Here is a 26,380-nt window from a genome sequence, read left to right as displayed (position 1 = left end):
GCAAGCGTTTCTTCATGGTGCTCCTACTATATAAAAGCCAAGATTTGACAATGAACACAATTAACAGGAACCTTTCATTATTCAGATATGCAACCAGCCCAGATTACTATATCAGTTTACTGGATCAGAAGTGGAAACTCATCCTTCTGATTCTAAACATAAAAATGTGCTCATTTCTACTGGCTCTGAACTGTGCGCACACTGATGGTATAAGTAGGCGTTTTTGCCTGCACAGGGTGTAAAAACTGGTTGAACAGATGGAGTATGTCAGGCAGGCATTGTACCTCCTGCATGCATTATACACATTTTACATATACTTGAACGGTCACCATGCCTTGCTCATAGTTTTAAAACTGTGAACATCTTGCACTACTAAATGAAAAATCATGAGTGGTCTCCCCAAGACTTTCTCATATACTCAGATACAGGGATGGATATTTGAGGAGTAAAGCATAAGACAATGGTTATATTTTTATATTATGTACATTGAAGAACCATCAACAACAAATCAAATCAAATTAATAATATATTGAACAATTATAAAAGTAAAGTTGAATAAATTGGACTCTGCAGCTGCATGAATAAAAGCTACCTAGAGTTGACTTAAGCTGAAAGCGTACTCAAGTTATCGTGTTTACATACACACACAGACAAGCAGACATAATTCCAAAAATGGTATTTTAGGACTCATGGGGGTCTAAAATGTCGAGATTCATTAAAATCTCGAAATGGAATTTTTGGAGGATTCCAATACTTCACCTATACTTCATAAACAAGAAAGACAGGGAGGTCTAAAACGCTGAGATGCATCAAAATCCCAATATCGAATTTTTGGGCAATTACACTACTTTCCCTATACTTCGTATATGAGAAAGTACAAATACTGCATTTTACAAACTAAATTTTGATAAATGATAATGCCCGGTTTTAATGCTGCAAAGCTCTTTCTCTTTGTTAGAGACAGAGTGTAAAATATTCAGGTACCTCCAAAGTATATACCTTTCTGACCTAACTTATAATGTGATTATTTTCCCACTGTTCTTTGGCCTCTAAAATTATTTAAGTATGGCTTTCATGGTTCCTGAGGCCACGGACTTTAGTAGTGCTTATACTCATTGTTTGTTTCCTTGCATTTTTAACATTGTTAAAAATTATTTATGTTTCTGTTAGCACCGTCTTGTTTTTCTTATGGACGCCGTCTTGCTTGGGATTGGTTGTTAGGACATGACACCCCACTGCTGGGATGTGGGTTTCCAAAGATTGTGCATCTTGTTGTCACTAGCACAATGTTTAAAAAGCATGTTCCTGGTAATCTAATATTTGATTCATAAAAAAAATAAAAGCAAAAAAAAACCCTTCTGCATCATTTGACATTGTTAGTTTTGAATTCTCTGGTCATGACAGTTATTTCTGCCCTCTACTTCTGAGGTATGTTCTTCTTAGCTCTGGTTACATGGACCTAGTGATGGGAAAATGAAGCCTTATGAAGCTTTGAGGCTTTCTTTCTATTTGTGCCGAAAAAGGTTTGAAGCTTTGAAGCCTCAGCCCCAGTATCAACAGCGACATCTGGTGGTTAACTGAGGTCAAGGCGAGCTCTCAAGAGCGCAAATGAAGCAGCACTCACTGTTTCAGACTCATGTCACCAGTAAAAAGGTCAGAAAAGTCTGTGTTCTGCCAAGGTCCTTGTCCATTTATACTATTTAACTTTTGAACACTGTTTTCCACTGTTAGTCGCCATCTGTCACCAAAGCTCTCCAAATCTCTCACAACCCAACATTATGTTGAATGAGAATGATGCGTTTTATATAGGCTACCTGTTCATTCAGCAGAAAAGCTGTCAAACCGACAAAATGCTGTCAAACCAATAAAGCTCGCTGCAAAGCACTGATGACGTTTGCACGTGACAGCAGTGTTTTGACACAAGCTCCGACACAGTGATTCGACTCACTATGCTTCAGATTGACACAAGCTTCAACGTTTCGGTATCATTTTCCCATCTCTACATGGACCCTTTATGGTTTACAGCTTACGTAAACGAGTACTGCTTGGTTCTTCCAGTCCGATTCTAGACACACTTTCTGAGTTTTGCTTATTTACCGTATATACTCACGTATAAGTCAGGCTTGAAAACCGAAAAATCAATCATAAAATCAGACCGCGACTTATATGTCCATTCAAAAATGCGACACTTAATTTTTTTTTTACATGTTCTTGCTTCCTCCAATCTTGCTTCAGTTATTCAGAAGCATCAAATTTTGTTGCAGCAGTGCAGGGACCAATTTCGTTCGCTATTTCAACAATGTTTAATTAAAACTAACTTCATATTTTCTTCTAATCGAACACTCCATCGTAGATAAGGGATGCTCTTACGATAGAGGTGTATGAGGGTGTGAGATACAAAAAACACAAAACTGTGCAAACGTCACTTCAGAATAGTTCGGGTATTACTGTGTGGTCACATAGGCACAATACATAGAAAAATAAAGGCAGTGAGCTCCGTGGTTACTCTCTCGGGTGGGCGTTAGCATATCATAATCTCTTGGACCAATAGCGTCAGTTTTCCGCACTCGACTTATACGACCAACATTATAAAATACCAGAAATTATACGGTAAAATCAAGTCCTGACTTATCTGTGGGAGAACTTATCCGTGAGTATATACAGTAATTGTCTTCCTCGCTATTACACCTGCGTGAATTCTGACTTCTCCATGCAATATTCTGATCTCTTTCTCTCTCAAAACTGCTGTTGCACTGCACATGCAATGCAGTGACATGTATCTCGCATTTATTTACATAGGAGTTGGGCTGCGCCGTAAGATGGCTGCACCGACGAGAGCTCCGAGTCATCTCAGCAAAAAGTTATTATTTATTTTCTTACTACTCACTCTTTTTGTGCGTTCTACTTTATCACACTTTCAGTATGACCGGCAAACACTATTGGAATTACGTTCATCAGCCAGTTTGGATTTTACAACAGTTTTTGATATCGCGGACACTGTACTGCCTGGAGCCTTTTGCTTACTCGCGCGACGCCGAAGGAAAACAAAGAGGGGGAAACGCGCCGGAGTTCTGTGCCGAACCCGACAGAGGAACAACAAGCCTCCTCTGCCTAGCATCCTGCTCGCTAATGTTCAGTCTCTGGACAACAAATTAGATGAGCTGCGCGCACGGATAAAGCACCAGAAAGACATTACGAACTGCTGCGTTTTGGCGTTCACAGAGACGTGGTTGGAGCCCAGCGTACCTGACTGCGCAGTCACACCAGACGAGTTCACAGTTTATCGGGGAGACAGAACGAAGGACTCAGGCAAGTCAAGGGGAGGGGGTGTGTGCTTTATGGTTAACTCTTCGTGGGCTACGGATGTGTGTGTCTTAAAAACACACTGCTCACCGGTTCTTGAGCTGCTGACCATTAAAGTTAGACCCTTTTACCTCCCGAGGGAGTTCAGTTCAGTTCTCCTTTCAGTTGTTTACATCCCCCCACAAGCTGATAAAGCTTCAGCTATGGATGAACTGTATGATGTTATCAGTGGACTAGAGAACGCTAACTCAGAAGCAGCATTTATTGTGTTGGGAGACTTTAACAGAGCAAACATGAAGAAAGTTCTCCCTAGATACTATCAGCACATCTCTCCCCCCACAAGAGGTGATCAAACACTGGATCATTGTTACACCTTATTCAAGGACTCCTACAAATCTCTCCCTCGACCAGCTTTTGGAAAATCAGACCATTGCTCTATATTGCTGCTGCCTGCATATAAACAAAGACTTAAACAGGAAAAACCGGTTTACAGGAACATCTACAAATGGGACAGTGAAGCTGAGGGGGTCTTACAGGACTGCTTTGAAACAACTGATTGGGAGATGTTTGAGGATGCAGCTGATGGCAACATCAATGAATTCACAGACTCTGTCACAGGATATATCAGCAAGTGCATTGACGATGTTGTCACTAAAACCACCGTTTGCATATATCCTAACCAGAAACCCTGGGTAAATAGGGAGATCCGGGCTAAGCTCAAGGCGCGGACCTCTGCCTTTGGCTCAGGGGACTCTGATGCATACAAAGCAGCCAGATACGACCTCCAGAGGTCCATCAAGAAGGCCAAACGGGACTACAGGGACAAAGTGGAGTCAAGCTGCCACAGCTCTGACACCAAGCGCCTGTGGAATGGACTGTGCTGCATCACTGACTATAAAAAGGAAAACACATTCAGTGTTCAGCCCACTGCATGTCTTGCAGACGAGCTCAACACTTTCTATGCTCGTTTTGATGCAGCCAACAAAGAACAGGTGCTATATCCTCAAGGGGGCAGTGAGTCTGTCACTCTGATCCTTGAAACGTCTGATGTGAGAAGGTCCTTCAAAAAGGTCAATCCTCGCAAAGCTCCGGGACCAGATGGCATCCCAGGCCGTGCCCTCAGGGCGTGTGCTGACCAGCTAGCAGGTGTGTTCACCAAAATTTTCAATCTCTCCCTGAGGCAGTCAGTGGTCCCTACTTCCTTCAAGGCATCCACCATCATTCCTGTCCCAAAGAAACCGGTGGTCTCCTGTCTGAATGACTATCGCCCGGTTGCACTGACATCGGTCATTATGAAGTGCTTCGAGCAACTAGTCAAAGGTTACATCTGCTCCTCCCTCCCTGACACGCTGGATCCTCTCCAATTTGCTTACAGAGCAAACAGATCGACAGAGGATGCCGTTGCGCTAACAATAAACATTGCCCTCACCCACCTGGAAAGAGGAAATACATATGTAAGAATGCTGTTCATAGATTACAGCTCGGCATTCAACACCATCATCCCCTCAAAACTCGTCTTGAAGCTTGACGACCTTGGGTTGGGGACGACCATCTGCAGATGGATTTTCTCTTTCCTCACAAACAGGTCCCAGGTGGTGAGAGTCGGCAAACACACATCCTCATCACTCATTTTAAACACAGGAGCACCGCAGGGCTGTGTGCTTAGCCCCCTCTTGTATTCCTTGTTCACCCATGACTGTGTTGCAAAACACGGCACAAACACCATCATCAAGTTTGCAGACGACACAACCATCATAGGCCTTATCACTGACAATGATGAGACGGCCTACAGAGGGGAGGTGCTGGCATTGAGTAATTGGTGCCTAGATAACAACTTGTCTCTTAACGTCAGCAAAACCAAGGAGATGATTGTGGACTATCGAAAACAACAAGGCAGAGAACACCAGGCCATCTACATCAGTGGCATAGAAGTTGAAAGGGTCAACAGCTTCAAGTTCCTCGGAGTAAACATCACCAAGGATCTCTCGTGGACCCTTCACATAGACACTGTGGTCAAGAAAGCTCGCCAGCGGCTCTACTTCCTGAGGAGGCTGAGGAAGTTTGGCATGAATGCCAACATCACCTCAAACTTTTACAGGAGTGTGGTCGAGAGTCTGCTAACGGGCTGCATTACCGTCTGGTATGGGAGCTGCTCTGCCAGCAGCCGGAAATCACTACAGAGAGTGGTGAAGGCAGCAGAGCACATCACGGGCAAGAGTCTTCCTGCCATTGAAGACATTTACCTCCATCGGTGCTTGCGTAAGACAAGCAGCATCATAAAGGACCACAGCCATCCAGCACGCCAGCTGTTCTCCTTGTTACCGTCCGGCAGACGATACAGGAGTCTGGCTGCTCGGACTACAAGACTTAAGAACAGCTTTTACCACCAGGCCATTCGACTCCTCAACAGCAACACCTGAACACTTACACACACTTACATTACATCTACATTGCACTACTCACACACAAACTACCTGCACACACTCTGAATACTGACTGGAACATGCATCTGCACTTTATGGAATATGCATCTGCACTTATAAAACATCCATCCATCCATCCATTGTCTCCCGCTTATCCGAGGTCGGGTCGCGGGGGCAGCAGCTTGAGCAGAGATGCCCAGACTTCCCTCTCCCCGGCCACTTCTTCTAGCTCTTCCGGGAGAATCCCAAGGCGTTCCCAGGCCAGTCGAGAGACATAGTCCCTCCAACGTGTCCTGGGTCTTCCCTGGGGCCTCCTCCCGGTTGGACGTGCCCGGAACACCTCACCAGGGAGGCGTCCAGGAGGCATCCTGATCAGATGCCCAAGCCACCTCATCTGACTCCTCTCGATGCGGAGGAGCAGCGGCTCTACTCTGAGCCTCTCCCGGATGACTGAGCTTCTCACCCTATCTTTAAGGGAAAGCCCAGACACCCTGCGGAGGAAACTCATTTCAGCCGCTTGTATTCGCGATCTCGTTCTTTCGGTCACTACCCATAGTTCATGACCATAGGTGAGGGTAGGAACATAGATCGACTGGTAAATTGAGAGCTTCGCCTTGCGGCTCAGCTCCTTTTTCACCACGACAGACCGATGCAGCGTCCGCATTACTGCGGATGCCGCACCGATCCGCCTGTCGATCTCACGCTCCATTCTTCCCTCACTCGTGAACAAGATCCCGAGATACTTGAACTCCTCCACTTGAGGCAGGATCTCGCTACCAACCCTGAGAGGGCACTCCACCCTTTTCCGGCTGAGGACCATGGTCTCGGATTTGGAGGTGCTGATTCTCATCCCAGCTGCTTCACACTCAGCTGCGAACCGATCCAGAGAGAGCTGAAGATCACGGCCTGATGAAGCAAACAGGCCAACATCATCTGCAAAAAGCAGTGACCCAATCCTGAGCCCACCAAACCGGACCCCCTCAACGCTCTGGCTGCGCCTAGAAATTCTGTCCATAAAAGTTATGAACAGAATCGGTGACAAAGGGCAGCCCTGGCGGAGTCCAACTCTCACTGGAAACGGGTTCGACTTACTGCCGGCAATGCGGACCAAGCTCTGGCACCGATCGTAAAACATTATATAAAACATTATCTGTGCAATAACTGTCATTTGTACTTGCTGCTCATTCAACTCATATTGCTCTATAACTTCTTTTAAAACATACACATTTTATTTTATATGACTTGTCTATTTTTAACTTGTAATCTTTTTTTTAAGCTTTATTGGATCTAGACTGAGTGACTTGTTTTTCTCGTCATACACATTTCATTGTATGTTGACCCTGTGTTAACCTATATATGACAAATAAACCTAAACCTAAACCTAAACCTAAACCTAATTGTGATAACAACTGATGCAACTAATCCCCCATTGACGGCTTCCATCTTTTTCTTTACAAAGTTCACTTAGCCAATAAACCATAGAGAATTCTTTAAGAATCTTGCTGAATCTCGGCCCTGGCTTGTGGAAACCTCACTGGGACCCTGCACTTACTATTATCAGACATACAGTATTGCATTTAGCCCCCAAACTGAAAAGCCCAAGGTTATAATGCTGCAATTTACCATGGGAATACTTCCAGTGTCATGTTGTATCTTTTGGAAAGCGCCAACAGCACTTTCTATCACACAGGGCTGTGTTTCTAAACTCCACCTCCAAGGTACCCCTGAGGTTGTCCAAGCTGGATTGCTGTATGAGGACCACTGCCACTTGGCATACGGGCTATGGACCAACTCACTAGTCTCAGCTTCTGCTTGTCCATTTACTACAACATGTCGTCCATGTACAAATTCATTTCTTTGCCCCACCGGCAAATCTGTTTGAGTTGTCACGCGGGCCTCCCATCTGGGTAATGGAACAGCCTCTGATCTGGCCGGGAAGCCCATTCTTCTCCTAAACTGTCTGTTCAAATGCATGTTTTGTGTACAGCTTGTAATGTATCTAAGGGTTTATTGAGCTGTGAATTATAAATTTAGGGAAACCACATTCTTAGACTCTGCTGGACAGTGTCACAGTATTTAAGTGCAAATTGAAGCATTCACTATAAACAGATGGAAAAAAAGAAACATAATACACATGACAGTATGAGCTGTGATGATCTGAAAGCCAGTAATGAAATAAACGCTTATTTTTAAACACAGCCTTACATAGCTAACCTTTCTTCGCAAGTGTCTTGAACTGTGAAAAGTAAACATGAAAATGATGATTCGCTCCAGCTTATAATATTTTTGAACTTGACATGTGTCTAAATATGAGAATTATCCAAATCTGGAGTGCATTAGAAACTGTAACATAAAACAAATTCCTAAACATCTCATTTCATATTGCCTCATGAGTACTGAAGGAAAGTTCAATTTAAAGCTTGAGACCTCTCTGAAGTAATGCTAAACACACCATACTAGTAACTTATTCCATCTCAAATCATCTGTGCTCAGTCCACCCAGTTATAAGATGTATTGTCTTATCCACTCTAAATCCTAAATAATATCATATGAAGGATTCTAGACTTGAATGACCAGGTCCAGTTTTCACAACAGTATCTCTCTATTATAAAAGTAAATCCTGGGACGCGACTTTCTCAGAGATAATTTCAACTCCTGCAAGAGACAATTTCATGTCCTGTGAGACAAGACTTTTTGCCAAGAGATTTTGCCAAGTCCCGCCCTCCTCTCAAACATTTACATCCAGGCCCAAAGTCCAATCACTTCTCATTCATGTGAATGCTATTGTCAGACACAGTTCCTGCGCTATCAGCACCAAATGGAGTCGGAAATAAAAGCCAAAGAGTAGAAGACAAAGTAGAACGTCATAAATAGTTCAAAAACATTGGTGCGATACACATGCAGAGCAGGTTAGAGATTATGAAAGTACTAACATTCGAAAGTCTCAAAAAACTGATAGTAAAGATCGCATTAGCGCTAACAAATGGAAATTATTACTCGGTGAAATAACGGAACAGTGAAAAGAGATCAAATATATGGACATGGTGATATGACAGAAGTATGGAGATATTGTTTGGCTTTAAAGTTTAAGTCGCAGACTTGTAGATCGTCTAATTTGTGTTGCCATCAGAGAAAAGTAGTGTTTCTTCCTAATGAAGAGGCATGTCTGCGAGAATTAAAAGATTTTTAATTCTCTAAATTTTTAATTTTAATTTTGGTTAAAGTGAAATCCACATACGTGAGCAGCAGAGACGCAAAGCAGCTGCCATGTAGTGCAGGCCGGGAGGTTGGCAAGTGAAGCGAGCAGGGGGCAAAGTTTGTAGAAAAACAAATGTTATTTGAAATTCTGTTAGAAAACATATCTTGCCATAATTACTTATATTCTTTTCCAATTCTGCCTACCGTACACTTTCCTCCCATATTTACAAGAACATGTTTAATTTTCTTGGTATTTACTGAATAAAATGAGAGAGAAAACTTCTGGAAATTTGAATAAATGTTATGGTTGAAAAAATCAGTTTGTTTAACAAACATTCTCTTTAACACGATATGTCCTGATGCTTAAATCAACTCTTTATTATCCTATGTAGCTATAATAATATGTTACTAAATTACTCTACTTAATTTCAATTATTAAAAGAACATATTTTCATTACTAAAATATACCTCCCCCACTGACAAGATGCCAGAGTCTGTCATTACACATCATTCACAAACAGGGAAAAAAAAACATTACCATATTTCCATACAATTGTATAAAAAGAAAAATGCTCTGTGACTAAATAATAGTAAATGTCAGTATAAAATCCAGCAGAGAAGAAGTAGTTCTGCTGTCTCTATCAGCGTGTTAGGGCATTTCATGGGAACACATGGCAGAGACAGGTCTAACCACCAAAAAGTGTGAGTATAAAACCATGAAATTAATTAGGAGTCACTTTAAACTCACTCAACAGTATCTATAAGAAGCACAGTTAAAACAGCTTAGCCAAAAACAATTTTCAAAAGGTTATCCGTACCACACACACGTGGGATCTACAATTTCCTTTGTATATTATCACACCTAGGTCTCAAAGCAATTCCATAACTGTTGGCAGTAGGTTTATTGCGCTTATCTGAAATGTGGCTTAAAGCAGTGCTTAAATGAAACCGGGAATGTCATCCAGGAAATATCCCAGCCCCCAAAAAAAGGACACACAGGCCGGCTCAGCAAAGCCTGCTGTGCACATCCTTGCTGTAAAACGGTGCTGGGAAGTAGCCAGCACACTGATTAATGAATAGCAGCACAATGATAGGGAGCACTAGGCCTTCTGATTGGTGAACAGCTAGAGCCAATGACATGACTAAAAGCATGCTGAGACAAATACACAGTAGCTGGGGATGTAAGCGCAGGATTAGATATTGTGGTTTAACTATTTGTGTCTTCCATGTGAGCTTTCCTTTTCAACATAGAAGCCTTGTGTCCTTACAGCTTCAACTATAGACCTGCACTCTGGTACACTAAGATCTGCTTTCAGCAGTTTCTAGAAGGCTAATTTAATCTTCAAAGTGTTAAACAGCTAAGCAATCCAGAAGTAGTTAAGCTACAAATAGCTGAATGATGATTATAAATGTGGCTATGACAATCAGTACAAGCCTCATCTTCTGAAGGTCTTAACAGCTTGTTTTACATCTCAGAATGAATTTTATGCACCTCTACGTGAGTTTAATTTGGAAAATCTTGATGATGCAAATCTAATCCACTGTGGCTTCATTTTTAGGAGCCAAATTACATCTTCATGCAAATAAATCTAAAATACTTAAATGCAACAACAGAACAACTTTGATGAAAAGGTGCATTAAGCCCTACTAAGTTGGACAATCCTATTCATCTAATTTCTCTACAATAAAATCAGATCTTTTTTTAAGGATCTACAAAGCACTAATATCTACCACACTTTTCTATAGTTCTCCACATGAAGAACTGCCTAAAATTTACATGAAATTTACCTCAACAAGTTTACATCTTTGCCACTCAAGATCCACCACACATATTGCCTGCATAATTTCACACACTCCAATAATATCACATCTCTATCTCCATTTACTTAAACTGAAAAACTCCTTGAGTTTCCTCTGGACCTTCTCTAGTGCTACAATGTCATTTTTTTTTTGTATTATGAAGACCAAAACTTAACACAACGTCTGGATGTGGACACTGAACACTCCTCGGAAACCCTGTGGTCCTTCTCATATGGGGCGCTTTCAGTTTCCACATTCCCATTATAAAAGCCAGCAACTTTATCCATTTTTCAAGGGTTCAATACGCTTTCCTTTGGAATTTTTATTTCCATTATGAACTATGCAGAATTCTGTTTCACTTTCATTTTGCAATTTTCTTTTCTACTGAGAGTTATTATCTGTGGTGGGTTGGCACCCTGCCCGGGATTGCTTCCTGCCTTGTGCCCTGTGTTGGCTGGGATTGGCTCCAGCAGACCCCCGTGACCCTGTGTTCGGATTCAGTGGGTTAGAAAATGGATGGATGGAGTTATTATTTTACTTTATCACTAGCTGTGCTAAAAGTCTAAGTTTGAGATTCGTAAAAGTAGTGTTAATGTTTGTGATGTGCCATCTGTTCGAAAGACAGAGATCTAGAAGCCAGACAGACGCACTGACACATACTGTATCCTTTTATTAAGGCGGATTATATTGTAGATTTACCACAATGCCATCCTGGTATTTTAGCAAGTGCCAATTGTTCTCTTATGAATGAATGGCAGACCACTAGGGTACAGAAAACAGACCAGGAGATGAACATTTACTAAAGTTACATGCAAAGGTCAAAACAAGGAGGACGAATATACCAAAATTCAAATATCAAAGTCAAAATAAACTTAGCCAGAAGTTAAGAAACTGTAAGAAAAATCAGAAAACTGCAGGTCACGCCCTTTTATAATGTTTCCACAAACGTAGATGTTACCTTACTTTTGGAATTGGCTTATGAAGAAGCATCATGTATGTGAAGTGAGTGTTTAATGGTACGCAACGTCTGTGATGCCACCCACAAAGACAGATAGTTGCATCATGACAACGGAGCCACAAAAGGTTGGTGCACATGAAAGACAAATTAGTGACATGGCAAACAGAAAACATCCATCCATTTTCCAACCTGCTGAATCCGAACACAGGGTCACGGGGGTCGGCTGGAGCCAATCCCAGCCAACACAGGGAGCAAGGCAGGAACCAATCCCGGGCAGGGTGCCAACCCACTGCAGGACACACACACACTAGGGACAATTTAGAATCACCAATGCACCTAACCTGCATGTCTTTGGACTGTGGGAGGAAACCCATACAGACACGGGGAGAACATGCAAACTCTACGCAGGGAGGACCCGGGAAGTGAACCTGGGTCTCCTTACTGCGAGGCAGCAGCGTTACCACTGCGCCACCGTGCAGCCCTAAATAGAAAACATAACATTACCAAAATTAGCAATTTTTCAGAAACACAATCAGAACAAAATTACAATTAATTTTATTTCTCTGAGATCAGAAGCCATCTGAAAACTACATTTGGGCTTAAGAAAAAAAAATTCAGATGAAAAGTATACCAAACGAAAACATCGCCTATCTGAGTTACTGTTGCCATGACGTCATCAGTGCAACAAGATTTAAGCTGAAGTTACGGCTGAGCCTTGAGAATATTTTAACAGATACTCTGGCTGGTGATATCTATTTGGCTCTACAGTTTTATTGCTTATTTAAGACTGAGATTTTAAATTATGTGTTTGGTACTAGTGCATGATTGACTTGTTTTTTTCTGGCTTCCACCCTTGCTAGTTTTTGGTTAATGATTTCATCTTTTTGACCTTCGACCCGCCAGTCAACAACCATCCCCACTGTCTTCAGATCCAACATTTTCAGTTTAGATCTTTACCTTTACTTACACTGAATTTCATTTGCCACAAATTTACCTGTTTGATGCCCAGATCTCTCTGTAATGTTTATCTGCCTCCTAGCAACCATTTGCTTCCTCAATTTTAAGCTAATTTTGTACCCATCTACACACTGCACCTTGATTCTGAACTTCATTTAGTTAGATCACAGGCATCTCATGCAGTATGCTATTAAAAGTTTTCTGACAATTATAATAAATAATATCATATACACCACTCTGATTGTTACATCCTCATAGAAATCTAGTATGTTAGTGAAGCACAGTCTCACCATCTAACTTCATGCACTTGTTTTGCAGTTTTTTGTTTCAATACAACATCCTTCTCCTATGTGCTTCCCATTAGCCAGTATTGTTGTTGCCAGAGGGCAGTGCTAAAGCCCCAGCCATGTGGACAGAAGGCTCCTGTGCTCAAAGGAGATAGCCATTAGACCCAATAACTAGCTAGAGTGACCATTTTTTGCACCTCACAGTGGAGTGCCAGTCAACACAGCATGGCACAGAACCAAGATCTGAAAGAGCAAAATGGTAAGTAGTAATCATCACGTGATCTTCTAAAGTCAACATTGTTTTGCCTTTTAATATAATGGGTATATGTTTTGTCATAATTTATATAAGACAAACACAAAAAGGATATATATTTTTACAGTTAAACCACTGGCCTTACAACTACACAGAAAAAGATTATAAATTCCTATCAGAAGGAGAGGAAGCACTTTTGTATTATAAGCGGACTACACAAATGCACCCTGCAAATAGTCCTGTAGCTTGAAAACCACTACCATACAAATAGAATCTGACATTACACTATGGGGTGAGGCTTACACAATACAAATACACAGGTTTTATATTAAGAAAATATAATGTACAGAAAAAAAATGAGTGCCCAACAAAAGGCATGAGTGCAAACACCAAAAATACTGTCTTGATGTAGATCATCACTATTGTAATCAGTTTGTCCTAGCTTTTTATTACCTAGTTAGTTATTCCAGCACTTGATAACAAGTCTATGTATCCATTTGCAGGTATTTGTTTGTTGTACATGACATGCTCTGTATTGCCTTGTCATTCTTCTGTAAACTCAATGTACACTCGCAGAAAGGCAGGCACGGCATTTGACAGGCTAACCTTGAAAACTAAATTTGGATGGTTGGTTTCATGTGTCCCTTTTATCTTCTTTTGTCTTTACTTTTTTAAAAACACTTTAATGAATCTTTAGTAAAACTCAGTGGTCAAGAGAACCACTCTTAATTCTAGTTATGTCTGCAGCCGACTCTCTTTGTCCATACCCCTTGACAGTATTCCTGGCATTCCAAAGAATGGAGGGGAAAGAAACGGTAGCAAGGTCACTGTAAGCTCCCAACATTACTGGACAATTGTCTCAAAAACCAATTCAGAAATAATCTAAGGCAAAGTGTTCCTGAAATAAATTGTCAGATCAATTGTACTACAGTGTGCAACCAATTAGTTATGTGGGTTTAAAAACATATAAAATCTTATATAAAGCATAAAAAAATATTAAAAAATAAAATAATCACACAGCTAGGATATTACATGTACATGCAGCTAATTGTCCTGCTATGAAGAAGCATATAAAGAAATAATGCCAGTTACATTCACTATAAGGTAGAGGAGTGCCCCTCTAGAAAGGCATTCCTAAACGTTAAAAAAATAGATGGTTATAAATCTTAACAATCTCATACCACTGTTAAAAATGAAGGCTGTAAAATAAGATCAGAGCAATTGAATCCACTGCAATAAAAGAAATGCATGAACTATAAATAATACAACAAGGCAGGATGTCAACTGGAAAGGAGAAAGCCAGATCATTTGACCAAAACATGCAATGAAATTCAAGAAAGCAAAACACTCACCTTCTTCTTCAGTGCCACTCTCACTTGAAAAGGCCGATTCAGAACTTGATGACACCAGGCAATTTTCTGAAAAACAAGTCACACTTTAATTAGTTCCAAAAAGACATGAATCCCACTAAAGCAGGTTTAGGTAGGCATTCAATAATTAATCTATTTACTGTATATATATTTATTTATTCATCATTTTCAGATTAAATGACAACAATCACCTGGTGGTAAATAATAGGCAAAGCGACTATAAAATGTTTCCTTCCCCTTAGTAGTTTTCACCTTTTTTTTTTCTGTTTTAGTTTCTGATCAACAGAAAAGATTCTTTAATGTCTATGTGAAAACAGATCTCTGCAAAATGGTCTGAATTAAATTTCAAATATAAAACACCAGTAATGGCGCATGCACAAATACACTTGACTTGAGCATTCATAGTTCTCATAGTCTTTTTCTTTATGTTTATCATTCGTTTGCTCAGAGGTTGATGCGCTTGCTGCTTCCTGAGCAGCTATTCTTCACCCTAGAGGCCTGCTTCTTCTCTTCTTTCGTCAGCATCTTTTCACGTTAAAACTGATTAAGTCAGTGTTTGTGTTGCAATTACTTAGTACGTTTTCTTTAATTTTTCACTTAAGCTGGCACTTAAGTCTTCAATCTGCCTCAAGAATGATTTAAGATATGAAGAGGTAGAGGAAGTGATGGTGAAGGTGGTAGGGATGAGAACGGCTAGAGGAAGTCTGGACTCCCTTGGTACTCTGTCTCTTCGGAAAATCCTTGGGTACTGCTGGTTTGACTTTGTGTCGGAGAAGCGGTTGCTCACAGATTCCCAAATGGCACATTACCTGTATTGTTGAGGGGGCGTCAGTAACGGCACTACAGCCAAGAGCTGCTTTGTCATGTGGTGAGTGCGGCGATGCGCTGTACCCACTGCATGCTCATCCAACCTGACCTGACATATAAGTAATTACAGAAGAAATTACATATAACAGCTTGGAATTATGAGGGGCATTTTACTTTCTTTAGTGTTATATGTATTATGAATAAATACATATTTGTTAGTTAAAATAAGCATGCAATTTAAGGGAATTTAACTTATTTTATTTCTTTTTTTATTTTTGGTCATTGAACAATAAGACTACTAGATTTCATTTGTTATAAAATAAATAGGTAACACCTGTGGTTTATAGTTTTATTCTAAAAATACCAAAGTTAATTTAATATACAACGTAATGCTACTCTGTGTATAGTTATGCAGGACCTTAGTGTAAAGGTTTTTTTTTTTAAAGAAATAAAGAAAAAAAAAATCTGAATCAGACAATCCAGTAAGATGATATGAACATTATTGGCCGATCAACAGAAATTTAGCAATTTATGAAATATTGAGACAAATTGTGAGAAAAACCAGGAGAAGCAATATTGCATTTCCTCTGGAAATTTATCTTGCAGATGCATATTGTGATGAATGGCCGGCTACATATTCCGGCCTTCACCCCCAGGCTGCCAGGAGGAGCTCTCCCAACAGCGTGGACGTGTCCCGGGTTCCAGCAGGGCCTCATGGACTATGTAGTTTGTATACGCAGCCCTGCTGGATACCTTGGGGGCCACCAGGAGTCACTGTAGGGGGACTCGGAGGCTCGTATGTGCCCTATAACCCGGGAGTACGTCATGGTCACATGACGGGAAGAAACGACGTGCTCCCGGGGTGAAGAAAAGGACTGATTACCCTGACCCGGAAGGAATAAGGACTTGTGGGGTTTGAACAGGAACCACTTCCGGGTCAGGGGGTATAAAGGACTCCGGGGAAAGCCCAGACGTTGAGCTGAGCTGGGAGGTAGGGTGGCGAAGTGTCTGGGCGAGGAGGAAAGAGTATTATTGTGAGACAGTTGATTTATGAATAGTGTGGAGTGGATGGTGCTTTGTGCACGTGATAACTGTAAAATAAATAGTTATTGTACTTTCATCTGGTGTTTGGAGTGGTACCTGAGGGTCCAAGAGGTGGATTAAGGCCTTATCTGCTACAATATGCAAAGCTAACGTGAACAAAGTGCAACAGACGCATGTAGACCACAAAATCCTTAACAATAACCCAGCGAAGGGTTTACATGGCCACATAATCTGATTATCTGCAGTGAAATAACCCAATTTCTCTAATTGAAATGGAAGTTTTCATGGCATTTTAGAAATCGGGTTTCTATGAATAACCGGGTTGTTAAGCACTCTCAATGCAGCACAACACTTTAAATGCAGGCAATAGCCTGGGGACAAATAAAGTTCTATTTGTCTATAAACAGGAGGTGACAAGACCATATCTTCTATTCTAAAGATAATAAAATAAGGCCAAGGTTCTGTTTTGCATTCCACTTCTCTCTCTTTAAAGCCCTGCAATGCATCTTGAAGTTCTAACACTGGGATATCTATCTATCTTCATTCAAGCTTTATCTTAAATAACACTAATTAACTTAAATTCTTCCAGTGGTAAGTGTATAAAAAGACAATAAAACAGGTCCTTAACAGTCTAAGGTTGCCACTTCAATAAAATATTCATAAAGTTTTGTCTTACTCGCTGTCTGTTTTGTGAACGCCTAGACAATCACAAAACCACTCTGAAACTCCTTAAAGAAAGAATAGCTCAGTTTACAAACACCAAACACACTGTATACTGTAGTCTTTTATTGTAATTAGTATTTAGATTTGTTATTTAAAATTAATAAGTAATATTTTTTTAAATATTCAACGTAGAAAGCATGATAAGATCCAAAATATGGATTATATCCAATACTGCTTTTATTAGTGTGAATTAATTTCTAGTAGTTTTTATTTGTACGCAAAACTGACAACAGAAAAATGCAATTAGATTAAGGTGCCATTTTTCACAAGATATTGCCTAAAATGTGTAAAACTATGAAATTCTCAAGACCTCTTTCATTTGTGTTGTTACATTTAACATTGCTCATCATGTTTCATCATGCTGAAACAGTATGTAAAATTTATGACGAGGATGTATGCAGAGATGCAAAATGTAAAACTGTAAATGACAAATGGTGTTTCAAATTCCAGATGTAAACAGAGTCACACGTAAGCAGCACATCAGGTAAGCTAGTTTGTGTTTTCAGTTAACTAAAATGAAGAGGTGATGTGTTGTTTGGTGTTCAGTAAGAAGTTTAACTGTACTTGGAACATGTTACAATGTTAATACTAATACTACAAATTCTTATTTGTACTTCTACACACAACACCCAGCATGTACTGTATAAGATTTGAAGAGTTACAATACACTTACAAAATGTTTCAAGAAAGTTCACTATTATCATTCTTACTATTTATTTCATAATTCTACTTGGGTGGAAGAGCAGTGTTTCGGGAGTATAGCTTCTTCTCAGCTCCAGGATTCAGTTCAAATCCAGGCACTGTCTTTGTATAGTTTGCATGATCTTTCCTCATCTGTGTGGGTCTTTACTAGACCTTCTTTCAAACTCCCATATCCTAAAAGACAGACATCTCTGGTAAAATTGGGAGTATAATTAACCAGAATAGAGTCAATACTAAAGTGTGCCCTAAGGTAGCAAATCCCACTGCAGGTTGATTCCTACCCTGTCCCACCTACTACTCAAATACACTGTAGCTTCTTGTGACCCTGTTTGTTTGAAATAAAGAAGAAGTTTTGCTCTTTCAGTCTGAAAACATGGTGAATGCTGACTGACAACAGTTCTGTTCCTCCCGCTGCTTAAGTTTAAATTTCTTTTTTCTGTTTTCTTTGTTCATTAGGTTTTAGTCATTTCATTTAGTCATTTGGTCTCATCCGGTTCGAGAGATGGACGTCTGAGACAGAACTCTGTTAGCAGCAGTGTTATTTGTCCTTGTTTTTTTAAATAAAAAAACAAGCTATCTTGTATTTACTCAACCCGAGGGGCTTTGTTACAGTGTAGGCAAGTATATATAAGCATGACTGGCAGGAGAAAGGCTCAGAAAGAAACGGAAAAGACAGCTAAGGCTTCAGCCAAGTCTAAACAGGCCTCAACTTCAAGTTCAAGATATGGCCTGGCAGAGACTGACCTGGAACAGACAGGTGAAAGAATGGATCTCGCAGGACACCTGAGACCGCAGCATCACCTTCAGCCGAGAGCAAAAGTGCAAGTGAGTCGGGCCAGGAGACCTCATCGATTCCAGAAGGTTCATTGAAACTGAAAATTGCATTATTTTCTGAGTTGTCAACTACCCACTGTGAACTTGCTATTCCATCTGTGGAGCTTGGAGGAGATCAAAACAAGCAGTCCAAGCCGAAGGTAACAATCGCCTCAATAATCACTGCCATAACTACCACAATAACTACCACATAAATGAGATCAAGAGCAATATGAAAAAGAATATAAAGGATAGAAGATGAGACAATGAAAGGATGATGAAAGACAAACATGACAAATGAGAAGCTGTTTCAAATTATTAAAGACTTGGAGAAACGTTTAAGTAATCGCTTTGAGGCAACCTTTAAAGCTATGCTAGAAAAAATAGTGGAAGAAAATATAGGAAAATGCGCGTAAGTGTGAAAATAAATTTAGAGCACTTGATGCTTGGCTTGAAGGTTTAAGTCATGTCTGTTAATATTGTTCTCTCCGTTTATTGTCTAATTATGCACTTTTTGTTAATTTCATTCTAGTTATTTATTTGTTATATACAGTATATATATATATATATATATAGTGGTAAGCAGCCCGGACACAGATAGGTGGGCACCATAGACTTAACACCCAACACACGTTTATTGTACATACTATTTACAAAGTGACAGCACACAACCCTCTTTCACCCCAAAGTCCAGGCCTCTCAACCTATGCCTTCCTCTCTGGTCCGCCTCCACTCCTCTCCTCCCGAGCTCCGTCTTTCTTCATCCCGACTCCAGCCATCAAATGGAGGGAGGCGACCCCTTTTATAATTACCCGGATGTGCTCCAGGTGCCTCCCAATGAGTGCCGGCCGGCACTCCCTGGTGTGGCAGAAGTGCCGGCTGTGCACCCAGAAGCACTCCGGGTGTCCCTGGTCTTCTTCCCCCCAGCACTTCTGGGTGTGGCGGAAGTGCTGAGGGCCAGGGCTCCTCAGGCATCAGGGCGCCCCCTGGCGGTGACCACGGGCCCGTATAGGGTTAAACTTCTAAGCTCTGTTCCCGTGGTCCCCAAAGCCACCAGGGCTGTCACCCCCTCGTGGTCTGGAGGAGGCGTGATCCCTCCTCCGGTCCTTCTGGGCGTCCCGGCTGGGTACCACCCCTAGCCACTTGCCACAATATATAATTATGTTCTACTAGGTTCCATGTAATATGTGGGAGGAGCCTGAAAAGGCAGGGCCACCCTTACCTCACCACTAAAGAACTGCTCTTAACTATTAAAGGCAGGCTTGGAAAGAAAGTTCCTTTTGATTCCCCATATGTCCTTGGAGGAGTTTTGATCATTTGGTTTAGTGATTATTGCCTTTCTATTGCTCTTTTGGATTTCTGAATTTTGCTTCTGTCTTTGGTTTTCAATTTCTGGTTTTATTTATTGGAACTTGGCTTCTGTGGAATGCCTTTTACTCAAATCCTTTGTGCCTTTTTTCTGGTTTTTAGAATATTTTGTCCAATTTTTTTCTAATCTTCCTTTAATAAAGATTAACTGCTACCTTGCTCTTTACAAGTCAGGGGTTTATAGTTATGCTTTATCTGGCGGGTCATTTTTTTGACATATTTTATAACATTTCTGTATATTGTATACTATTACACCAGTTTTTTTCCCCACATTAAACCTAGCTAGGCTGAAGCTGGCAGGACATTTTCTGAGGCAAGCTGTGGGTAAGCCTCCTCTTGGCTGGCCTGTAAAGGTCAATGCCTTCTTTATGGTTATTTATGGAGGCCTCAACCCCTTTTCTCCATGTTCCTTTCACACATTTAGTAATTTAACACTATATATAAAGTCGAAATGAAGTATCCTGTATAATGTATCTATGCATTTTTACAAGTCAAACCCTAGTATCATTGCCAAATCTGTAGGCCAATGCAGAACAGAAGGAAGGACACTAAGGGGAGAACACCCTACTGTTAGCATGTACACTATCCTCATTGCACTCCGGGAGTAACACACAGAGAATGATGCACTGGTAATAATCTAAGAAAGTTCCACCACAATGCAGGGAAGGCAACCAAGTAGATGGCATAATCATCAGACATCTCACATTGAGAGAGAAAGAGAGCAAAAGGCAGACTACTGGGGGCTTTTAAGGGGCCACTACATTTCCTTTCTTGCAAACGGTGGGACCATCCTGCTTCTTCCAAGAGTACAGGAGACATGGATGTCTGGCAGGAGGAACTGTTGACTCTTAAAAGAACAGGCAGTTTGTGTATCAATGTGGAGACTCAGCTTTGTAGAGGTTATTTAGGCATCGTGGGTGTTTGGTTGCATTCAATGCCTAATTTAGGAGCATATTCACACCAGGTCTTATCTTGTTGCTTGTATTCCCATGTCTTCAGAGGCTCACAAATGCTCCATTTGTGCATCTATGTGGTGGGTGTCTGGAGTGTGTGCAAAGATATGTGATATAACAGCTGCCATTCCTTTTCCCATAAAAAAAGAGGCAAGAAAACAGGAATGTTTTCGGTTCTTTTGATCTTTTTCTATATAACCTTCATCATCTTTATGTATTTTTAACATTGTTCACTCTATTTATTTGTTTGCTTTAATTTAAGTGCTTTAGTCCCCGTTTTTATTTAGTGTGCACATAAATTTGCTTTTGGTTTCAATCATTTTTATTAGCATTATTCAGTCTCATTTGCAGGGTTTTTTTTTTGGCAGGCTGTGAACTCTCTCCACAACAATGTAGGGGTATATTTGTCATCACTAGCTTCTTGCAGGGCAGTTTCCAGTTCCTCACAGAGGCGTCCTGATGATTATAATTAACTGGGTCCGGTCTGTCCTCAGTAATATACCGTATATACTCACATAAAAGTCGGGTCTTGAAACCCGAAAAATCGATCATAAAATCATACGCCGTTCAAAAATGTGACACTTACATTTTTCTTTTTTACATCTTCTTGCCTCCACCAACCTCGCATTAGTTTCTCAGACGCATCGAATTTTGTTGCAGCAGCGCAGTTACCAATTTCTTTCGCTACTTCAACGACATTTAATTTAAAGCCAGCTTCATATTTTCTTCTGATTGAATGCTCCATTCTAGTGTAACAGATAGCCTGGCCACAGACCGACACGACACCCGATGTCCACAACACACGTGCTTATTTACAAAGTATACAAACTGGTTCCACCGACTCACACACGACTACTCAGTCCTTTTCCTCTCTTCGGCCGCCTCCACTCCTCTCTCGCAAGCTCCGTCTTCCTCCTCCTGACTCCGGCTCCTTGAATGGAGTGAGGCGGCCCCTTTTATCCTGCCCCGGATGTGCTCCAGGTACTCTGAGATGGTCTTCCGGCAGCAATTCCTGGTGTGGCGGAAGTGCTGTCCTCCAGGGCTCGGGAACCATCCAGGCGCCCTCTAAGCATTCGACTTATACGACCAACATTATAAAATACCAGAAATTATACTGTAAAATCAAGTCCCGACTTATCCGCAGGAGAAGTTATCCGCAAGTATATACGGTAAATAAACTTTTGAGAAATGGCACGTGCCTGCATCCTTTCAGGTGCAAATGAAGCGGTGTAGGATGATGTCAGCGGCCACCGGGTGACGCATCTTGGGAAGATTTTAGTAGTGTTGTTGGCGTCTCCCCTCGAAGGGCCCTCTGTATCAGCCACCGCTTGACAGTTTCTTCCGGAGGCACAATAAAAGGGAAGTGCAATAAAAGTTTCAAAAACTGCATTTTTTTATTTTTTGCAGATTTTCTTGCTGGCTGAGGAGTTGATCAGACATAGGAAGCCATGTGCAGAAGTCGGGAGGTGACTGTGAATGTTAACTAGTACCCTCTGGTGAACAAATGAGCATACACATGCAGTTAACTCCCTGGTTTAAAGGGGCATGGGACATGTGACAGGGGAATGGGTGTCCAGGTCCCTCATCAGCTGATTTCCTCTTGGGAAAGTAGAATGGGCGGCACGGTGGCGCAGTGGGTAGCGCTGCTGCCTCGCAGTTGGGTGACCTGGGGACCCGGGTTCGCTTCCCGGGTCCTCCCTGCGTGGAGTTTGCATGTTCTCCCCGTGTCTGCGTGGGTTTTCTCCGGGCGCTCCGGTTTCCTCCCACAGTCCAAAGACATGCAGGTTAGGTGGATTGGCGATTCTTAATTGGCCCTAGTGTGTGCTTGGTGTGTGGGTGTGTTTGTGTGTGTCCTGCGGTGGGTTGGCACCCTGCCCGGGGTTGGTTCCTGCCTTGTGCCCTGTGTTGGCTGGGATTGGCTCCAGCAGACCCCCGTGACCCTGTGTTCGGATTCAGCGGGTTGGAAAATGGATGGATGGATGAAAGTAGAATGGGGGACAAGAAAGGACAATCTGGGTGAAGGGTGGGACGTCCAGGGATGTTTGGGGCCACGGGCCTGTTAAAAACAATGCGCTGGAAGTGAAGTACCCAGATGGAACACTAATTGGGTGGATGCAATTTTCACAATAGTTTTTTATTTTTTTGCTTGAGATATTTACTGTGGATTTTTAGTACACTTTAAAAGCTACAATAGATTTTTTTTTTCACCTTTTTACTACTTGCACTTTTTGGGACTATTTTAGCCATTTATTGCATAATAACTTGCACCTTTTTGTCAAATTGTAAATCTGTGACTGCCTCTCTTACTGTCCCACTGTCCTCTGTCAAGGACCTGGGGTCTGCCAGTTCTGTCTGATAATGGCCTGCAGGCCTGACACAGGCGTATGACAGGTGAGTGAAGTTAGTCCTTGCAGGCTCTTTGCAGTTACCTCCTTTTCTTTTTTTTAAGCAAGTGCTAGGGCTAGTTTGGGACTCTTCACTTACTGCTCACCCTTGGCATGGCTCTTTGACACATATTAGCCATAACAGAGAGACCTTGAACCTTGTGAATCTTTCTGCCTTGCATTTGTTTTTGCCATTCTTCAGCTGAAGTTCTGGCACTGCCAAACTCCTTTGCAAATATTTTTTTTTCTTTAACCTTACCGCAGAATTAACAAAATTTACCTCTGATAACATGAATACATTTCTGATCCCATCAGTTGGGATTGTTAACATACCAATGGTGTGACTTTGCAGGCTTTAAAGGTAACTCTCACTGCCTTACATGAATCAACATTTTGAAACCCTTGATATTTATTTAAATGTTGATTATATACAAACACAATGCAGTAAACAGCTGCACTTTATTTCTGCTTGACTTATGGTTTGCCCTGGGAATTGAGGAAGTGCACACTCATGTGTGTTCAATCATCACTGTTAAATGATTGCATTAATGTAAAAGCATTTTAATTTGATGAGACTACCACTAAGTACTAAAAGGTATAGGAACACTGGTGGCAGAAAGGCTAGGCTGGTGACCCTGTAGCTAAAGTAGGACCACTCTTAAAGATAACTAAGGATAGGATAATCAAATCTGCAGGGAGGAGGAGGATTTGCTGCAAGGGCTCACTGATGAAGAAGAGGCCAGGATGTGAAGAAAGAAAGAAAGAAAGAAAGAAAGAAAGAGAGAAAGAAAGAAAGAAAGAAAGAAAGAAAGAAAGAAAGAAAGAAAGAGAGAAAGAAAGCTTTTGTATGATACTTTGGATGCCGACAAGTGTGTGACCCAACGCACCTGCAATGCAGGGACATCCTGTATTAGGAAGGCGCAGAGCAGCACCAACATTTCGCTTCTTTGTCTCCTTTCCTTTTTACTTTGTGCACTTCCTATTTGTCTTATTTCAGCAAAGAGCCTTTTACACTCCTGTTTGACGTGATTTGACTGCTTGACTTTTTATTCTTTATGTGTAATGGGTACCCTTTACTGTCACAATATATAGTAATTCTACATCTACAGGTTATACTTCAGTGAAATGCATTACTGATTACTCTGTCACCCAGACAATACGGTTTTCAGTTCTGCAGAAAATTTCAAGGAAATGAAGGTTTTTACAAAAGAATCCTTATAGTGCTAAATCTGCTAAACATTATCTAAAACAGAAGATAATAGTTACCCTTCCTTGTTTCACTAAAAGCAATGGATATCATACCAATGCTAACCAAAGAATTGCTAAGAAACTCCAGATATATTCAATTTCTTCTTTCAAAAATCCACAACGCAGACAATTCTGGATACATTTGGCATCTTTTACTTTCAGGGACGCTGTTGTTCACAATGGAGATTACTCTGTCTACAATGCACACCTTCATCAAAGTGGCAGTACTGTTTTTTGCCCTCACCAGCTGACTCTCCAGGACTAAAAGACAGTTTATTAAAAATTCTGCAGATAATCTATATTACTCTTTATATACCAGGAAATCTAAACTTTCTGGCATTCATCTTGGCCACTGCAGTGTATCCTCAATCAAACCCATTTCTCTTGCCATAATATTCTACTTCACCACTTATAGCTTGAGCCCTGACTGTCATTGCAGCTCCTCACCAGTTTCATACTCTGAAGAGGTAGAGATATTAAATTTAATGTAGTTTAGCTTAATGGACTTTGATTTCCTTGCAGTTTTATCTGTGTTGTAAACCTGTTGGTAATATTCCTTGAGATGCAGATGGGTGTGAAATATAACATAACTGGGGCGGAGTGGTGGCTCTGAGGCTAAGGATCTGTGCTGGTATCCAGAAGGTTGCCGGTTCAAATCCCCATCACTGCCAAAAGGAGATCCTACTCTGCTGTGCCCTTGAGCAAGACCCTTAACCTGTAATTGCTCCAGGGGCGCTGTACAATGGCTGCCCCTGAGCTCTGACCCCAAGGGGTAACCGAAAACTAACAAATTCCTAATACAAGAAATTGTATGAGGCTAAATAAAGAACAAGTAACAATTGCTGGACACTTTGCCTTATGTGTTATAAAATATGCAGATTAAGAAAGAGTTGAAATACTTTTAATAAGAACACACTTTAATATATGCCTTTGGCCAACATTTCTGAAAATATGCTGTGTTTTCTTGGTTAATCAACACACTGTATTTGCTCCGCTTTTGATTCACTTTCGCACTTGGATCTCCGAAATGGAGAAATTTCACAAGCAATAGAATTCAGTTCATCCATCCATCCATCCATCCATCCATCCATCCATTATCCTACCCGCTATATCACGGGGATCTGCTGGAGCCAATCCCAGCCAGCACAGGGCACAAGGCAGGAACAAACCCCAGGCAGGGCACCAGCCCACCGCAGGGCACCCACACACCAAGCACACACTAGGGACAATTTAGAATCGCCAATGCACCTAACCTGCATGTCTTTGGGCTGTGGGAGGAAACCGGAGCACCCGGAGGAAACCCACGCTGACATGGGGAGAACATGCAAACTCCACGGAAGTGAACCCAGGTCTCCTTACTGCGAGGCACCTGCGCTACCACTGCGCCACCATGCCGCCCCGAATTCAGTTCATTTCTTTAAAAATAAACATTCCTACCGAATTTCATAATTTTCTGCATACACACTATTCACTCTTTTCATTGAAAATCATTAATCAACTCTAGTCTCTTAGGTCTTCTTTTTTTCTCATTTTTAACAGAAGATAGACTCTTAAACTGCAAACAATACCTTGCTTTAGGCAAGAAACATCAATGGCTAAATGAAGGCCCCCAGGGAGCAAAGCTAATTTAATACCATGTGTAGCCTTCCATTCACAAGCGATTTAAGCAGACACAGTGAGGGTGAACTGGAAATAAATGAATCGGCAAACCAAAAAACAAAATACAAATTGTCCTTGAAATCACAGATTAGTTATTTATTGTGTATAAAGGAGTGTGGACAGAATGGGC

General features: G+C 41.2%; 1 protein-coding gene across 1 annotated transcript in view; it reads right to left on the bottom strand.

Annotated features, from left to right (window-relative positions):
- LOC114667129 (astrocytic phosphoprotein PEA-15) overlaps positions 1 to 26,380 on the bottom strand; it is a 118,340-nt gene that overhangs the window by 42,865 nt on the left and 49,095 nt on the right. The window contains exon 2 of the mRNA XM_028822282.2: positions 14,532 to 14,597. The gene's annotated coding sequence lies outside the window, so the exon portion shown is untranslated. The remainder of the gene's footprint in view (positions 1 to 14,531; positions 14,598 to 26,380) is intronic.

The sequence above is a fragment of the Erpetoichthys calabaricus genome, chromosome 16 (genome assembly GCF_900747795.2).
Source record: "Erpetoichthys calabaricus chromosome 16, fErpCal1.3, whole genome shotgun sequence".
Classification (NCBI taxonomy): domain Eukaryota; kingdom Metazoa; phylum Chordata; class Cladistia; order Polypteriformes; family Polypteridae; genus Erpetoichthys; species Erpetoichthys calabaricus.
The sequence above is the reverse complement of the archived record's forward strand: the minus strand, read 5'-3'. Positions and strand labels throughout refer to the sequence as shown.